Source organism: Danio aesculapii, chromosome 6 (assembly GCF_903798145.1).
Source record: "Danio aesculapii chromosome 6, fDanAes4.1, whole genome shotgun sequence".
In the NCBI taxonomy this organism is placed as follows: Eukaryota; Metazoa; Chordata; class Actinopteri; order Cypriniformes; family Danionidae; genus Danio; species Danio aesculapii.
Genome location: NC_079440.1, coordinates 50,535,945 through 50,554,456, shown reverse-complemented (window position 1 = coordinate 50,554,456; position 18,512 = coordinate 50,535,945). Strand labels below are relative to the sequence as shown.

At 33.6% G+C, this 18,512-nt stretch overlaps 1 protein-coding gene across 2 annotated transcripts in view; it reads right to left on the bottom strand.

Annotated features, from left to right (window-relative positions):
* phc2b (polyhomeotic homolog 2b (Drosophila)) overlaps window positions 1–13,997 on the bottom strand; it is a 55,217-nt gene extending 41,220 nt beyond the window's left edge. The window contains exon 1 of one of the 2 annotated variants that reach the window (XM_056460454.1): window positions 13,898–13,997. The gene's annotated coding sequence lies outside the window, so the exon portion shown is untranslated. The remainder of the gene's footprint in view (window positions 1–13,897) is intronic. The other variant, XM_056460455.1, reaches the window with a different exon arrangement.
* Window positions 13,998–18,512: the final 4,515 nt, after the last annotated feature.

The following is an 18,512-nucleotide window of genomic DNA, read 5'->3' as shown; positions in this document are numbered from 1 at the left end:
ATATTTAATAAATAAATAGCTTTAATTGTTTCTTTATACATTACAATGCATCCTGTTTCATTTGATTTAGAAATTTAGAAGAAATATACATGATTATCATACATTTTACCTCAATTTACTGAATTCTACCATCATTAGCGATTTACCAAAACTCTTCACATATATTTAGAACGAATATATTTTGATGATATATGTAAAGACTATATTTAAAAGATAAATATATATATATATATATATATATATATATATATGTATATACAGCTTTAATTGTTTCTTTATACGTTACAATGCATCCTGTTTCATTTAATTTAAAAGAAATATAAATGATTATCGTTCATTTTACTGAATTCTACTATCGTTAAGTGTAGCAATTTACCAAAAATATAGTCAGGTGTATCTAGAACAAATATAATTTGATGATATGTTTAAAGACTATTTAATAAGTAAATATATGTGTAAACAGCTTGAATTGTTTCTCTATAAGTTACAATGCATCCAGTTTGATTTAATTTAGAAATCTAGAAGAAATATAGGGGATCATCATCCATTTTACCTCGATTTACTAAATTCTACCATCATTAGGTGTAGCGATTTACCAAAATCTTGTCAGGTATTTAGAACGAATATAATTTGATGATATATTTAAAGACTAAATAAATATATGTATATGCAGCTTTAATTATTTCTCTATACATCACAATGCATCCTGTTTAATTTAATTTAGAAATCTAGAAGAAATGTAAATGATTATCATACATTTTACCTCAATTTACTGAATTCTACCATCATTAAGTGTATATATGTATGTATATATATATATATATATATATATATATATATATGTATATGTATATGTATATGTATGTGTGTGTGTGTATATATATGTATATGTGTGTGTGTGTGTATACAGCTTTAATTATTTATTATTTCTCTATACGTTACAATGCATCCTGTTTCATTTAATTTAGAAGAAATATAATTAATTATCATAGATTTTACCTTAATTTACTGAATTCTACAATCATTAAGTGTAGCATTTTACCAAACTCTTGTCAGGGATGTTTAGAACGAATATAATTTGATGATATATTTAAAGACTATATTTAATAAATATATATGTATATACAGCTTTAGTTGTTTCTTTATACTTTACAATGCATCCTGTTTCGTTTAATTTAGAAATTTCAAGAAATATAAATGATTAACATACATTTTTCCTCAATTTATGGAATTCTACCATCATTTAAGTGTAGCGATTTACCAAAAATCTAGTTAGATATATTTAGAATGAATATAACTTGATGACAGGTTTAAAGACTATATATAGTATTTATACTTTGCCATAGTTCAAACCACTAGGTTTTTTATTCATTTTAATCTTCATTTCAAGTAAAAATAATTTACTTTTCAAATAAAAAAAATACTCATTCAATCATTAAATCACTTATTTCTTTATACATTTTAATAACTGCAGGTCATTTATTTTCATTATTCTGAATGGCACTGGAACCTCGGTTCACCATATTTTAAGATTTTATTTTGGCATGCTTATTTTTTGCTTTCAACGTGTGTAAAATTGTTTTTATAAAAAATATTGAAATAAGTACTTGCATTTAATGTGCTTTCAATGTGTATAAAATTGGTTCTGTACATTTATTTTGGCACATTCAAATGGGTTGTCTAGTCTTTAAGTATTCATTTCTTCCTCTAAATGTTTCTTCTTTCCATTCTGGCATCACTGTGGACTCCATTCCTTCTCTCTATATATTGTTTATCATCTTCCCTCCCTTGTTTCATCGTCATTTTTACATGTGTTTTATCCATTCTGTAGACAGAATGAATGAGAGGGAATGGAGGAAAAAAACTGGGTATATAGGATGAGAGAGGAAAAGATATAGACAGGAAAATGAAGACAGACAGATGAGGCTGAAGCAGTAAACTGGGATGGGAAAGGATGGGATGGGGGTGCTGCTGTCTGGTCTGGGTCTGATCCACATTAGTTCTTCACTCATCCAGGCCGCTTGAAATGAGCGGGGGGCAGGGAATGAGGCGGGGGTGAGCAGCCGGCGGGGCGAGCACTGAGAGATGGAGGAATGCTGATTTCATGCTGTCTCTCACATTTAGCACATTTAATTGACTGCAGTAAAAGTCGCTGTAAACCTCAGTCTGTCAGTGATAGCTAGGTTTTTTTATGTTGGTAATAACACTGGTGAATATATGACAGTGGTTGATACTCATTAGTGAGGTTCTGTTATGCACTTTTATCCCACAAATGTTTTTATTAGCTTGCATGGTGATTCGTGGCTCCACTGACAAATGCAGAGTATTAGATATGGGTTTTGGGAAAGTGTTAATATTTGTAAATATTTATCATATAAATATGTGATATAACATTTAATCCGAATTTCAAATTATTTTAGAGCATTTTGTTCTTCAAAGAAATAAGACATTTGGTCAGAAAATGAATGTTTTCATTTGTTGTGACTGAAAATTCGGGTTATTTTACCAAATATAGATTTTTTTTAACTCTTCTGAAGTTAAAATATTGTATTGTGTAAAAATATGAATTCGGACATCTTAAAGCATACCATCTTTTTGTAATTTTATGTAAAATATATTTATTTTTTTACTTAAACACAATTATAAATTGTAAATTAGGAGAAACTGAGCATTTTCAAGATATCTCCTAAATAATATAGGACATATTAGGGCTGCACAATATATCATTTCAGCACCGATATCACAATGTAATCCTTTGCAATAACCACATCGCAGGATATGCAGTGTTGAGTGATTTAGCATTTGCATGTGTTTTTGATGCTACATTCAGGTATAAGAAATTGTACCGTTTGTCATTTTATCAACGATTAATATTATTGTATTATTTTTACCATTCAGTTACTGTACTTTAATACTGTTAGACTTGGGAAACGATTTCAACTTTATTTCAATTGTACCTTTTTTTTTATTGTATTTATAGATTATTATGCATTAGAATTCTCACTATGTGCAAACACAGAAATGCACTGCAAATAGCACAGACCACAATAAAAATGTGTTGGGGAAATTTATAGACTGTCTATTAGATTTTATGGAGATACTTCCACTGCAGAATCATCTCAATTAGTCTAACATTATAAATTCTTTCCAGAGATATTAAGTCACTTGAAATTGTATTCATATTGCAATATATATCGGGGAAAAAAAAATCACAATGCAAGATTTTTTTAATATTGTGCAGCCCTAGTACATATAGTAAAGTAATATAGTAAATAGCACACACACATACACACAGAGCCTGTATAGGCTAAACTTAATTTAATTTTACTTTATAATACCTTGTAACTTGTTGTATGCTCATTAAATTATTTAAAATTACAAGTTTTAGTTAACATTCTTTATATATATATATATATATATATATATATATATATATATATATATATATATATATATATATATATATATATATATATATATATATATATATATATTTAAATTTTAGATCTTAATATTTTACAAATATTTTTATTTATAATTAACTTACAATTTTTTATTTATTTTACTTTAGATAAATTCAGCATTGAATAACTTCACGTTTTATTATTTCTATATTTATTTTATTTAAATATTTTAATTATTAATGTGTTAAATTATTAATGTGTTAATAAATATTTAAACTTTTTTTCTTCTTTGTTTTATTTTTTTCTTGTATTTTTAACATTTTAATTTTCATTATATTTTCACCTTTGAATATCTCAACCCATATATCTCAAGCTCATTCTGACAACGTACCGCTATATACATTTCTGAAGAGCGCCAAATACCTCCCAGGAGCTAAGTTTTTTGCAGTTTTTGTTTTTGCGAATCCACCAAAAGCCGATGTGTATGCTGTTTCAGATCTCAAATTTCTCTCGCGAGTGCCATTTGCACCTGCTCTTCTCACGTAAATCCACCAGAGGCCACTGTCGACTGACTGACTGACCGATTGACTGACTGACTGATCGACTGGCCCGCCCACTCACTTCCCTAAACCCAACCAACAGTGTTTTAAAAAGCAATCCAGAAAAAGAAAAGCCCTCGCCTTTTTTTTACCATGTTTTCAGATTTTACCACATTCTCACCCAGTTATTTATTTGTTTATTTTATTTTTTGGCTTCTGTTTTTGTCTTACCCGCTTTCTGAACAGTTCTTCACCAGACTCAAACCCCATCATTGTGGTCAACTTTGCGTCTCAAGTCCGCCGACATACTGCACATGACAAGCTACTGGACAAACAGTGGGAAAGCCATCGACACGGAGGTAAGTGGTCAGCTGTTAAAAGCATGAAAAAGAACGGCATCATACCACCCCGTAGCATTTCGTTTTAAAGATGAAATGCAGCCATACATACTTCTGGCTACATAATTTGTGATCTCCAGAAATGTATATAGGGCTATGTTTTCAGAATAAGCCCATGTTAGAATATCTAGTATTGCAAAATGTTTGTATTGAAAACCAAAAAAGAGCCTTAATCTGTTTATAACTTACGCCTAATCAGACTCAAGCCAATAAATAAATATAACAAACACATATGGTCCAAGTAAACTGTTCATCCTTATACTAAATACAACCCATCACACTGTCCCGTGATTAAACTAAAACCAAACCTCATTCTGTGCCTTATGTATGCATACACTCAAATTCAATTAAAATGCTATTTGCATAGAGTTTGTAAACAACACACATTGTTTCTAAACCACTTTATGGAAAACCAGTATCCTAATGTTTAAAATATGTTAATATCTTAAAGCCTTATGGTAGCAATCAGCATCTTGGCGATAATATGGTTTACATTTAGTGACAATACTATCAATCAAGCAGTTTAGATATGCAGACCTTACTATACGGTCACAGAACGCTGGCCTGTGGGCTTTCCTTGACTAATGGCCTCGCACAACAGTGAAAAGTCTCACCGTAACCCTCTTTCACCTTCTCTCCATCTTGTTCTCTTTTCTTTCTCCTCTGAGACTCTGTTAATTGGTGTCCCATTGGTCCCCCTATTCTGTGGCAATAGAGCCGCCGTGGCCCCAGACAGACATTCCCAAATGACTCAGTTTCTCTGAGCATCAATGCAGCGGAGATGGATTAACTCTCCCTAAGAAGGCTGTGAATATAGTACACTGATGATGACCACTAAGATGGGTTACAGAGGGGGGCTCCTCATAATTATTAATGGCCAGGAGGATATGAATGTCGGTAATGAGCACCTCTGGAACCACAAACCTCACTGTGATTGCAAAAAAAAAAAAATGATAATGATGTTGGCATTGGTTGTAAGGGGGTTCATTGATTTATGCTTTTGAATGGCTAGCATGCATTTGTTTATTTATCATCTCCTTCAATAGTGCATCTATTTTAAAATGGATTGAATTGCTCATATTTAATACGGAGTATTTCTTGTTCTCTGTATAATGTCATGAGATGAACAGTCCTTTCATGTTAACCCATCATGTATTGTACTGTTCAGAGTCAAATAATAAGTAATATAATAATAAATGACCAGCCTAATACTAGTATATGATACTATATTATACTATAATTTTTTTGACAGTCGACTTTTTAAATTGCAATATACGACCTTGATTTTTTTTCATTGTTGCTCTGAAAACTTGTGACTTGATGTTGTAAATAAAATTTTGGGATTTTTTTGTGATATTTTTAGTAGTTTCAAACATGTTCGCTGGGTTGTTTATCTATAATAATGGTGCAAAATTATGGCAACGAGGTCTGTGCGATTTATCAAAAAAAAGATTGCGATCTCGATTTAACCCTAGACACGATCTTAATTCAGCTTTTCTACGATTCAGCTAATTATTATTATAGTCTTCACAATGTTTTATACACCTTGATTAGCAACATGGACACCTCCAAATGGTGTTAAAAGTGTCAAATACTGTATTTAAAAGGTATAATTCACCAATAAATGTAATCGCTGTCGGAATGTAATGTTGTATTTGCAGTTGCGAAATCACCCATCGTGCCAGCTCGTGCCAGCCAATGATGTCTACTTTAATAAACAGAACCTGTATAGGCTGTGAATAACAGGTAATAAAGTTGGAAATAACGTTTAGTTTGTTGCAAAATGAACTCAAAGTGTCGGCAGCTATGACATGAGCCGCACTCGGCAGTGAAAGTGAAACCGAAAGCGCGCACATCCATTAAATTATCATATTGCACTTTAGAGTTATGATTACGGCAAGCATTTGATATGTTTTTTCCTTCATAGTGTTGTGCATAAAAATAAATGTTTTACAGTGTCAGTATAACTACTCTAGCCTATATAATGTTGAATATAATGCAAGAGGGAATCTGATCATTAAAAATATCTGATTTTACCAGTGGAAAAAAAAAAGGTCTAATCATGTTCTCAGTGACAAATGACAAGCATATGTCTCAAACATATTAAATCAACTTTATAAATATGAATAATTATATTCTGATGTCGTCTCATTACTGTGAATTAACAAACAGGACGTACTGTATTTAAAGTCTGTTCAAGTCCACCATTCAAAGTCTATATAAAATTGAGCATTTTAACCAACAGTAGACCTACACATAGGCCTATATTATTATTGTTGTTTTACCATATGTTTGAGAAATAACAATAATAATAGCCTACTCATATTAACCTTTATTTTACATCTACAATATCGTGAGAAAAATCACTATCTTTATTTTAAGCAAAAAAAAAAATAATAAATCATGACTCTTATTTTAGCCAGAATCGTGCAGCTCTATGAGATACCAGTATTTTTTTCACATGATTATTATTATGATTTTAGATATATAGATTCAAAAGCATAATAAATAAATAAATAAAATAGTTTTTTTTTTACTGTGTACATGCATGTTTAATTTTTAATTCTTCTGAAATGTCAAGGCCTGATCTCAGATTTTATATATCTTAATTTAAATAAATGAGTTTTTTTTCACACTTCAGTCTTGCTTCATTCTAAACCCTGGGTAAAAAAATGAAAACTGCATCCTAGGTTATCATTTGCCATTATACACTGCTTGTGATTTAACACAGGTTAACAATAAATCCAGAGCATAATCTGCTGACATTTCACTTTGTATATTGCTAACTATGAGTTTATGTATTTATTTGTGTATTTGCAGTTTCAGTGTCATAATGAATGCGTATTGACAACTTCTATCAAGTGTTCACACTATAAAGGTAAGAATAAACTTGTTAACTCTCATTAACACTCTTTTCAGCAGAGATTCAAATATTGAAATGGTAAAACTCAATTTTTTAGCTCTAGAAGAGTTGTAAAATGAGCCTGTTTTTTAAGCGGAGTGTTCCTTTAAATTCACATTTGGTGTGAACCCAGCATTAGAGGTAGTATTACATGGATATATGGAGAATATGGCATTTAAAATGATTTATTACCCATAGCCCATTATCAAGTGTGTGTTTAAGCTGGGGAATCGTTTCCCCAATCGTTTTCATGATGCTTTCTGATGCTGATGTGAAGAATTTTACATTCACAAACAATAAAGTATACAGTATTCTTATTCTAAAGTAAATTACTCTTATTATATATACAATCTTTTAAATACTATTCAACATATCTTTTATCAAACTCTTAAATGACTGTTTATAGTCAGCATGCTGTGACAGAGCGTAACATGTGAATATGAAGCATGCGATTGGCTGTCGGTTGCAAAGCATCTAGCCACAACATTCAAACACTCCATCGTTTCACACTGCACATTTGGCACTGCAAAACAGCGTTAACACAGCATGATACCCCTGCTTTGATGCAATGCTGGCTAAAAGGCAGTACTAACCTGTTTCTGTATTTCAAGTTTGAAAACATTACTTTACATGGGTTAAAATTTAGGGGATAAAATAACCAGTGTTAAGGTCAGGGTCAAAAAGACTTATTATTCATTCATTCATTTTCCTTCAGCTTAGTCCTTTTATTCATCAGGGGTCACCATAGTAGAAGGAACTGCCAACTTATCTAGCATATGTTTTACACAGCTGATGCCCTTCCAGCTGCAACCCAGTACTGGGAAACATTCATACACACTCATCCACACACATAAACTACAGCCAATTTAGTTGATTTAATTCACCTATATTGTATGTATTTGAACTGTGGTGGAAACCAGAAAAAATCCATGTGAACACAGGGAGAACATGCAAACACATCCACACAGAAATGCCAACTAACATTAAACTTTTAAATTAAGGCGAGGGCCATAAACTTGCCATCATCTTGAGACCCCTGCTTTAAATAAAAAAATAAAAATAAATTTAAAAAAAACGTTGCTTTCCGCAGGTTCTTATAAAGTCCAAAATGTCAAAGTTACATTTTCAGGCCTAAAAATCACTGTGTCTGTTCTTCTATAGGTATTAAATCCCTTTAAACACATTTATTTTATATGTGTCCATGTCATACCACCTCTAATGCTTGTAGTACCTCTAATACTACCTCTAAGGGACTTGTAGCAGGCGCAACGATATTACTTCGTATGACCAGCACAGACTCCCTTTGCAAGCATGTGGTCATGTCGGAGGTTAGCTAGCTAGGGGACTACTTTTTGGCAAATAATATGATGCTAGTTATAATATCAATACGCCTTCTGCACAAGTTAAATAGAAATCACTCAAGCGAAAAACTTCCCAAAAGTAGTCTAGAGCAAGTGACATGATCCACATGTTCTCTTCATGTTTGATGGTGTTATCAAAACTTTCAGAAAAAGGAAAAAAGTTGTTTAAGGCTGATAACGGCAGCCAGAAGAGAGAACAACATCAAATATACTGTCCTGTTCATAGACCGGGTTAGAAACAACTTGTACAAGCAGTAATAAGTTTTTTTTGTAATTTGTTGCAAAGATGATATAATACAAATTAGGGATGCAGCTGATACAGAGTACCAGTTCCCTGTCATGGTGATCAGCATACCAAGCACCGATTCTGATGCTTCAAGCTTTATAATGCATAAAGTGCAATTTCCCTCTAAGTATGATACTTAAGTGGAGATCTTGCCTTGCCTAAGAGAATAAATTAAAGATGTTGCAAATAATTCCTTAAACATGTCTCTTATAACCATTTAGTGTGGACATGTCATGGTCAGAAGTAGCTTTACAGAAAATAATTGATAAACTTGGTAAGAAAAATGACTAACAAAGCTATTTAGAAACATTGCAAATGATGGAAGAAGAATTCAACATGTCTCAATGAAGTTTGGAGTGCATATTTGATGTATAAGAAGTTAAAATGCACACCTATAAATCCATTACTTCTTTACTAAAAGGAAATAGGTCCATAAACTAATATTTATTATAATAAGTTATATTATTAAATATTCAGTAAAAAAAAAATAATAATAATTTCACTAATTTTTCCAGCTAGGTTTTAATGAACTTGCAATATTGTTGATAACACAGAACTTTCAGTTCTTATATGTGAAAAGATTTCAGTACTTATAGGTACTCCGTTTTTAAACTCATAAACAAACAATCTGTTCATAAGATTGGCCAGATTAGCGAGTACCGATCGAGCGATGAAATGTGATTATCGGCCGATACTGATCTCTGGCCGATCGATCAGAGCATCCCTAATACAAATATAACTACGTATAAATGTTCATGTTTTTAAAAAAATCTAAATATGAAAACTTTCAAGGATTTAAGATGCTGATGACCGTTTAACACATCATCACAGTCTTGTGAAAAAGGTCCATACTTATTGAAATGCTCCAAATGTTTGATACCATGACATTGTTTCTTTCACTACTTCAAATACATTTTTTGGTTTGTTACAAATACGATTGAGAACAACATTGTGATTCAAGTCTTAAATTTTATTCATAATGATCTTAAAATCTTTTAAATTTGATGTCTGACCTTTGACTATTGACGAATTTGACTTTTGAATCCTGCCGAAAGACCAAGCCAATGATTGTAGGCAAGTGTCTGAAAAATCTCAGTGTGTTTTTTGAGTATGACATTTCTTGTCTTAAATGCCAGCGTGCTAGAAAGCAGAAGTCCTCTGCGACTAGCCTGGAGAGTGTGTAGATCAACACAGGAACTCACCGCTGTCAGTAAATCAGCCTACAGACAGCATCATGCGGACACCTGGACCTGCCAGTGAATCGTTGAGCACGTAAGTTACATTGCAGTTTCTTTAATTAAGCTGTGATATTGTATCTACGGGGACAATATGGACAGAGCGAACCCACAATTTAGCCAGGTAAACACATGGTTATATACACACTGAGGGATCTGTATTTGACTCAGGGTTAAAACTGAGACACTCCAAGTCCTAATTCCTTGAAGTAAATCGACGTGTTAGCGTAAGCGCATACAAGCAGTCTCCCAGTGCAATTAACCTTCAGTCCCACTCACAAGAATTCTGGGTCACTGCACAAAGGAGGGAAGATGGTTTATTTAATAAAAGCATTTTAACACAGCTTCAGAAAAAGCTTCTGGATTAAAGTATGGGTGGATGGGCTGGCAGACAGATTCTTCCACACAGACTATATTTGCTAAGACAAGCATCGGTATTATTATTATTATTATTACGATTACTTCTGCCATGGACACAATTGATACCTTGAATTATGTGTATTGTTGGAGAGCGTTGTGCTATTATATTTCTAAAAACTTGGGATAATGATTTTTAACCTGGCAGGCAATAAAACAATTTTTACAAAGCACTAAGAGAGGCACTTGAGCCACATGTAGAGACCTGAATGTCATAGAAATTCCACTGAAACGCCCAATCCACTTCTTTTAGGACTAAATGAGCCTATTGTGCTTTTAATTATGGGTGGTTTAGGGAACATCTACTTAAAACAACTCAAAAAGGTTTAATTATCAAGACTTTTTACCTGAGCTGTGTGTTCCGTCGTGCTTTTTTATGGTTTAGTAAAGTAATAGAGATTGTGTTTAATATTTTTGTGATACCAATGTCACTAAAATACAAGTCATAAAGTACAATTTTTAGTTTGCTAGCTGTGTTCTGTTCCTACTGACTGTCCTCTTTTTTTATTTATTAGAGTATTGAAAGAAAGACACTGCACAATTGTGCTATTTTCTTCTGTTTTAATCTCCAAATTACTCTCTCAAATCACATCTCTTTCCAGGTGTTACACACACCATTTTAGAACAAAACTTTCAATCATTTATTTTCCTTCAGCTTAGTTCCTTTATTTATCAGGGGTCACCACAACGGAATGAACCACCAACTTATCCAGCATATGTTTTACACAGCGGATGCCCTTCCAGCTGCAGCCCAGTACTTGGAAACCTCCATACACACTCATTCACACACATACACAACGGACAATTTAGCCTAAACAATTCACTTATAGCGTATGTCTTTGGACTGTGGGGAAAACCAGAACAAAACTTTCTCTCTCTTTTTTACATCTTATCTGCACAGGATGTTCACGGAGTCTTAAAAAGCCTTAAAATGTCTGAAATTTCAAAACCAAATTTTTTAGGCCTTAAAAAGTCTTAAATTTATTGAAATATTGTCTTGTAGATCTTAAATCATTTTAAACAGGTATTCATTTTTCGATGTCCATGTAAAGCTATCTAATAAGGCCAGCACCCATCCAATCCCCTGCAATCCATCTCTATAAAACTTTTAACAAAACTTTATTTATAACTCTATTTACCAATTTGGTTTAATTATCTTCCTTACAATAATATTTGTTTAAAAGTTCTCCATATATTTATTCACCTTATTCTTTGCATACAAGCAGGCTTAGCCACTTGAATCTTTTTGGCTGGAGACTTCCAATCTCTTCTATTCATTTTTAGACGTTAAAAAGAGCTCATTATGCTGCTTGATGTTGCAAACTGACAATTTCTTATTATATGATTCTGCTTTGTTTGTATAATCATGCAAACACTTGTTACTAGAGCAAGTGGTTTGACCATTTTCTGCGATTTATTATTTCTAGTCATTTCTACCATTGGCAACTGAATAGGAAGTTCTAAAACAATCGCAAAAACAAGCGCACTTCCACACCGAAGAATAAGGTCAGTAGTCTATATGATGAGGACACTAACCTGGACAGACTGTTGTACATTTATTCATTCATTTTCCTTCGGCTTAGTACCTTATTTATCAAGGGTCACCACAGCGGATTGAATTCCAGCTATTCCGGTTTTGCACAGCGAAGGCCACCAAACCCAGTACTGGGAACTGTTGTACATTAAGTTTATCATATTTTCTAAAGCAAAATAACTAGGGTTTGCTCATTTTGACACATGATTTAAAATAGATGGCTAAGAAATGACTAATTTAGCCAACTAGGCCATTAAAAAAAATCCTTAGCGTTTAGCCCTGTATAAGTCTGACATTTTATTCATAATGGTCTTATAAAGGTTCTAAAATCTTAAATTTAGGGTAAATTCCTAAATTCTGGTTAATGTTTACGAAAACAAAACAGAAATAAAAAATATTTAACACACCTATAATATGACAACTGAAAGTCTCATTTTAGCTTTTGGAGTTTTTCATGACCTGCTGATGAAATGCTTTGGTAATATTACACTTAAGTTTGAGGTTTAGAGAATAATGTTGCCGCATTGTATTGTTTTTACAGATTATTATTACTGCTTTCACTGAGTGAACCGTTAAATTTATTGCCAGTTGCTGATTGTTCAGCGTTTAACGGAAGTTACAGCTATAATTCACTCAAAAGATCTTGGGGTGTAGAAAAACGGTCAATAAAGCCAATAGAAGTCCACCTACTCACACGATCATAATGATGGTAAGCTTTAAATGCTTAAGCAGCACTTTTTTTCAGAAAAGTGAATCAGATTATTTGCTTTGGATCTAAATATAAATGCAAGTTTATAGTCTTGCTCACTGAGCATCAGATTGGGTCTTAAAACTGTCCAATCAAAGTAGGATAGGAATGCTGAGGCAAGTGAAGTCAATATCTAAGTGGGACTAAATGCTTTGCTTAGCACTATGTGAAACTGGTTGATTTACAGTGACAACAAAAGACCCGAAAACACCTAGCACAAATCATCAACACACTCAGAAACTAATTAAAGTGTCTGACTTGTTTTTAGAGCAAGTGGGACCTCAGCAGTTCTATGAGGCAGAATGGAATTCTGCATGTTTGTGAATCTGCAAAATCAAAACATTCTGGGTTTAATGCGATGCAGACGTTTTTAGTGACAGGATCTGGTTTGGAGTGATTTGCGTCTCGTTTTAATCCAGCTGTGTTGTTATTTGGCTGAATCACCAACTTGGAAGTACTAAAGACGAGAGCAGTTTGAGCATACGCACATGCACGCAATCATCCAATTGCACTGTGGTCTAGTGCACTCATTCACATGGTATCCATTCTATATAATCTGGCCTAATGTGGGTCACACGGAATGCCAAGGGCACAATGACCTGGCCCTGACCTCACACTCTACTTGGGCGTTTCAGATGCTCATACATATTCTTGGCGTAAGGTAAAACTGACCTTTAAAGGAATGTCTTTCCTGTTTTTTTAATTCTTTATCCTGTAGAATAAAATCCCGACCATCCCTCAGAATTGGGGTTCAGCAACTTAGTTATGTTTTACGCATTCAAAAATTCCCAAGCCATCTTTTTACACCACAATAGCAGGCTTTGTGTGGCAAAACAGCAATTCTCTCTTGATAAAAGTGTATTTTGTTGATTCTTCCAACAGCAGGCCAGTGTCCTCGCATCCACATTATCATTCCTCGAGCTGTCAGATATATGGGCTGGCTTCTTTGAAACACGTCTGGAAGCATGCAGTAAGAAAACAAACACATTCACTCTTCCCCAATTCCTTCCCACCTTGTTTAAGAACCACAAAGGGGAAGGAATTTCACAACATGGACATTTAATAAAGCCTACCTTACGTTCTGGCTTTGCCTTGGTTTCCTAGGATTGGATTACGTCCTGCTTTCCTGCTATCCTACACCATTTCTGGGTTGTGTTTGTGCTGTAAGCTTTACCGCAGAGCTGAGAGAGAGAAAGTAGGGGGGGAATCTAGGCATTAGCATTCCAAAGGTCACATGTGACACGGCCTCAGCCAATCACAAGACGTCATGCTTTCACAACCCTCCCCCTTCTTCCTAAGTCCCTCCCCTGCTCCTTGTTCTGTCAGTCTACCAGCACCATGGCAACACAAAGGGCTTTAATTCCTTTCCTGGTTTTCATGGCGGCTCGCTTGAAACGCATGCTGAAAAGTTTGCTGAAAAAATAAGAGTCACAAGTGAAAAGTATATCACCCGTGGCATCAATAATAGTCTTTTTGTTTACAATAATGTTCAATAATATATGTTAGTCACATGGAAGCATATGCATTTGTCAAATATCTAATATAAAAGTAAGGGTAGCGCTTAGCTTTCAGGTTAATTTTTTTCTAGTAGTAAGAATCAATATAAATATCAGTATAAATAAGTATTTAGGCATTATGAAGCCGCATGTTAATTAGCTTTAGTTTCTCAAATTAGCATTAGCCAGTGTGCTATGAACATGCATGATTTACCAATAAATGATTTGCTTAGAAAAACTAGAATATATTTTTTAAATAGAATTAAATTCATTTATTTTCTTTTCGGCTTAGTCCCTTTATTAATCTGGGGTCGCCACAGCGGAATGAACCGCCAACTTATCCAGTATATGTTTTACACAGCGCATGCCCTTCCAGCTGCAACCCATCACTGGGAAACATCCATACACACTCATTCACACACATACACTACGGACAATATAGCTTACCCAATTCACCTATAGTGCATGTCTTTGGACTTATGGGGGAAACCGGAGCACTCAGAGGAAACCCACGCCAACACGAGGAAAACATGCAAACTCCGCACAGAAATGCCAACTGACCCAGCTGAGGCTCGAACCAGCGACCTTTTTACTGTGATGCGATCGTGCTACCCACTGCACCACTGTTATGCCCTATATATAGCATTATTTATATTATATTATATTATATTATATTATATTATATTATATTATATTATATTATATTATATTATTAATTTTACTTTGGTTTAGTCTCTTTATTCATCAGGGGTTACCACAGTGGAATGAATCGCTAACTTATGCATTGGATGTTTTACACAACAGATGCCCTTCCAGCCGCAACCTAGCACTGGCGACAGTGCTAACCACTGACTAAGCCACCGGTTCACCTATATTATATTATATTATATTATATTATATTATATTATATTATATTATATTATATTATATTATATTATATTATATTATATTATATTATATTATATCATTTCAGCTTAGTCCCTTTATTAATCAAGGGGCGCCACAGCGGAATGAATCGCCAGCTTATCCAGCATATGTTTTACACAGAGGATGCCCTTCCAGCTGCAACCCATCACTGGGAAACATCCATACACACTCATTCACACACATACTCTACGGACAATTTAGCTTACTCAATTATTCAGGTCCATTAATTAATGTTAATTATTGTATTTACTAACATAAACTAAGTATGAATAATGAATAAAAGCGTTTATTAGTCATAGTTCAACATCAACTAATGCATTTTTAAAATCCAAAGTCGTGCTTGGTAACCTTTGTTAATGCATGGTAAGCATGAACTATCATTATTTAACTTAAAAATCATTAACTAACATTAACGAGGATAAATAAATTAAGAAATACATGTATTATTAATTGTTTATTCCTGTTAGTAAACACATTAATAACTAACTTTAACTAATGGACCATTATTTAAAGTGTTACCAATATTCCAAGTTAATCGTATGTTATCAATCACTACTATTGACTATAACCTTTATCCCATATTTACAATAAGAATGTTGTCTTTTATAGAATTTTATTTCCATGAAGGAATGATAAAGTGCCATGTTTTCATGTTTATATTCATTTTTAGACACTTTTATTTGGAATTTGGAAAATCAGACCTTTATTGAATGAAACCTATTCACTCAAACCCATATTTAAAATGAAGCTCTAATAATATAGAACAATTATGCAGATGTAAATACTTATAATTTATTAATTCACTCCACTCCGTACTTTATGATCTTACTCAAGCTCTATTTCAGTCCTTTTATGAATAAAAGTCAATTCTAGCATCCTATGGGCCACTGGGTTCTCTCTGTGCAATGGGGTTGCAATATATGCAAATGTATTCAAATAATGGGGCATGAAGATCAGTCCTCAGGGCCCTGGGGTTAAGCTGATTGGTTGAAAGGCTAATTCCAAGTGCGTTGATTGGTCCAGAGGGTGATTGGCCCTCGTGTCAGTGGTCATATGTTTATTGGGGGAGGTGGAAGCCACTGGAATAAATCTAGCATGTCCGTATGCTCGTGCATGCAAAGCTGCAATCAATTATTAACAAGAAATAGTGGAATTTCATACATTATGTAACCATATATGATTACGTTTCCCCGATTTCAGGTGGTACTAAGATGAACATCACTAATTTGAATTGAGCAAATAAGCAACCACCTAGCAAAGCCATAGAACACCCTAGCAACCGCATTAAAGTGGCTTTGAAGACCATAGCAGCTGCTTTATGAACATTTTGAACTGGAAGCGTATTACTATATAACTTTTTATGTACGTCAATTTTTATATTTTGGGTTTGTTGGATTTTGATAAAAGGTTTTCTTAGTCTAATTAAAAGAGAACATAAAAAAAATCACCTTTAAACTGTATCTTTTGCACTTTTGCAATTTTTTTTTTTGTCTGTTGACTTCAGTTAATTTTTTTAAGTCCATTTTTTTCTCTCAGAAAAATTCTGAATTTTATTTATATCTAAATTATAAATGTTTTTTACAGAGGGATGTGTACTAGGGGTGCACAATATATTGTTTCAGCATTGCAATGTCAATATCAATAACGCAATGTGATCATTTACAGTAGTCACATCGCGAGTATACGCAGTGTTGAGTCTGAATTATAGTTTATCATTTGCATGCGTTTTTGAGGCCTGTGACTGTGTGAGGATTTTAAAAGCATTTAGGCATATGAAATTGTACTGCTTGTAAACTTTAATAACGTTTCATTTTTAAAATGGAAACAACACAGTATTATTTTACATTTTATTATTTAATTATTGTATACCTGGATACTGTTAGACTCCTTTAAAAGCAATAAAACACTGTTTATTTCGTTTGTATCTTTTTCTATATTTTTTTTATCTATGCTTGTAGATCATTTATTACATTTTGTGGAGATGCACTCCCATACAGAATCGTCCTAATTGATCTAAATGTATAAATTCTTTCCAAATAGAGATATTCAAGGGGCAGTATGGTGGCGCAGTGGGTAGCACAATCGCCTCACAGTAAGAAGGTCGCTGGTTTGAGCCCCAGCTAGGTCAGTTGGCATTTCTGTGTGGAGTTTGCATGTTCTTCCTGTGTTGGCGTGGGTTTCCTCCGGTTTCCCCCACAAGTCCAAAGACATGCTATAGCTGAATTGTGTAAGCTAAATTTACCGTAGTGCATGTGTGTGAATGAGTGTGTATGGATGTTGCAGCTGGAAGGGCATCTGCTGCGTAAAACATATGCTGGATAAGTTGGCGGTTCATTCCACTGTGGTGACCCCTGATGAATAAAGGGACTAAGCCAAAGGAAAATGAATATAATATAATATAATGTAATATAATTGATATAGGCGACAACGCAGTGGCACAGTAGGTAGTGCTGTCATCTCACAGCAAGAAGGTCGCTTGTTCAAGCCTCAGCTGGGTCAGTTGGCGTTTCTGTGTGGAGTTTGCATGTTCTCCCTGCGCTCGCGTGGGTTTCCTCCGGGCGCTCCGATTTCCCCCACAGTTCAAAGACATGTGGTACAGGTGAATTGGGTAGGCTAAATTGTCTGTAGTGTATGAGTGTGAATGAGTGTGTATGAATGTTTGCCAGAGATGAGTTGCAGCTGGAAGGGCATCCACTGTGTAAAACATATGCTGGATAAGTTGGTGGTTCATTCCGCTGTGGTGACCCCAGATTAATAAAGGGACTAAGCCAAAAAGAAAATGAATAAATAATATAATATAAATAATGTAAAACAAATTGCAACTGGAAAAAGAAGTGTAATAAATCAAATGAAGAACATTGTAAAAATGCTAATTGATTAATTTAACTAAAAAAAATTAAGAATTGTGATGTTTCGGCTCATTTTAAATAAGTAGTTTGAACAAGCAGCAAAAAGTATTAGTTATAAATATTAGTATTATAAGTCTAGTGATAAATACTAGTTTTTTCTCACTATTCCCCCACAGTTTTGGGAAAATCGATGCAAGAAAGAAATGTATTCCACTGAAAATGAAACAGTGTGTAACTAGTAATGTGAAGAGTTTGTGTACTACATGCCATCTTTTCATCTTGCCTTCAAAAGCCAATATAATGTCTCTGTACAATTCATCTCATAAACTATTTCCATCTCCCTATATATCTAGCATCAGATGACTGCTATTCATTTATCTATCCGTGCATCATAAGGATTACTCTAAATAATTAAT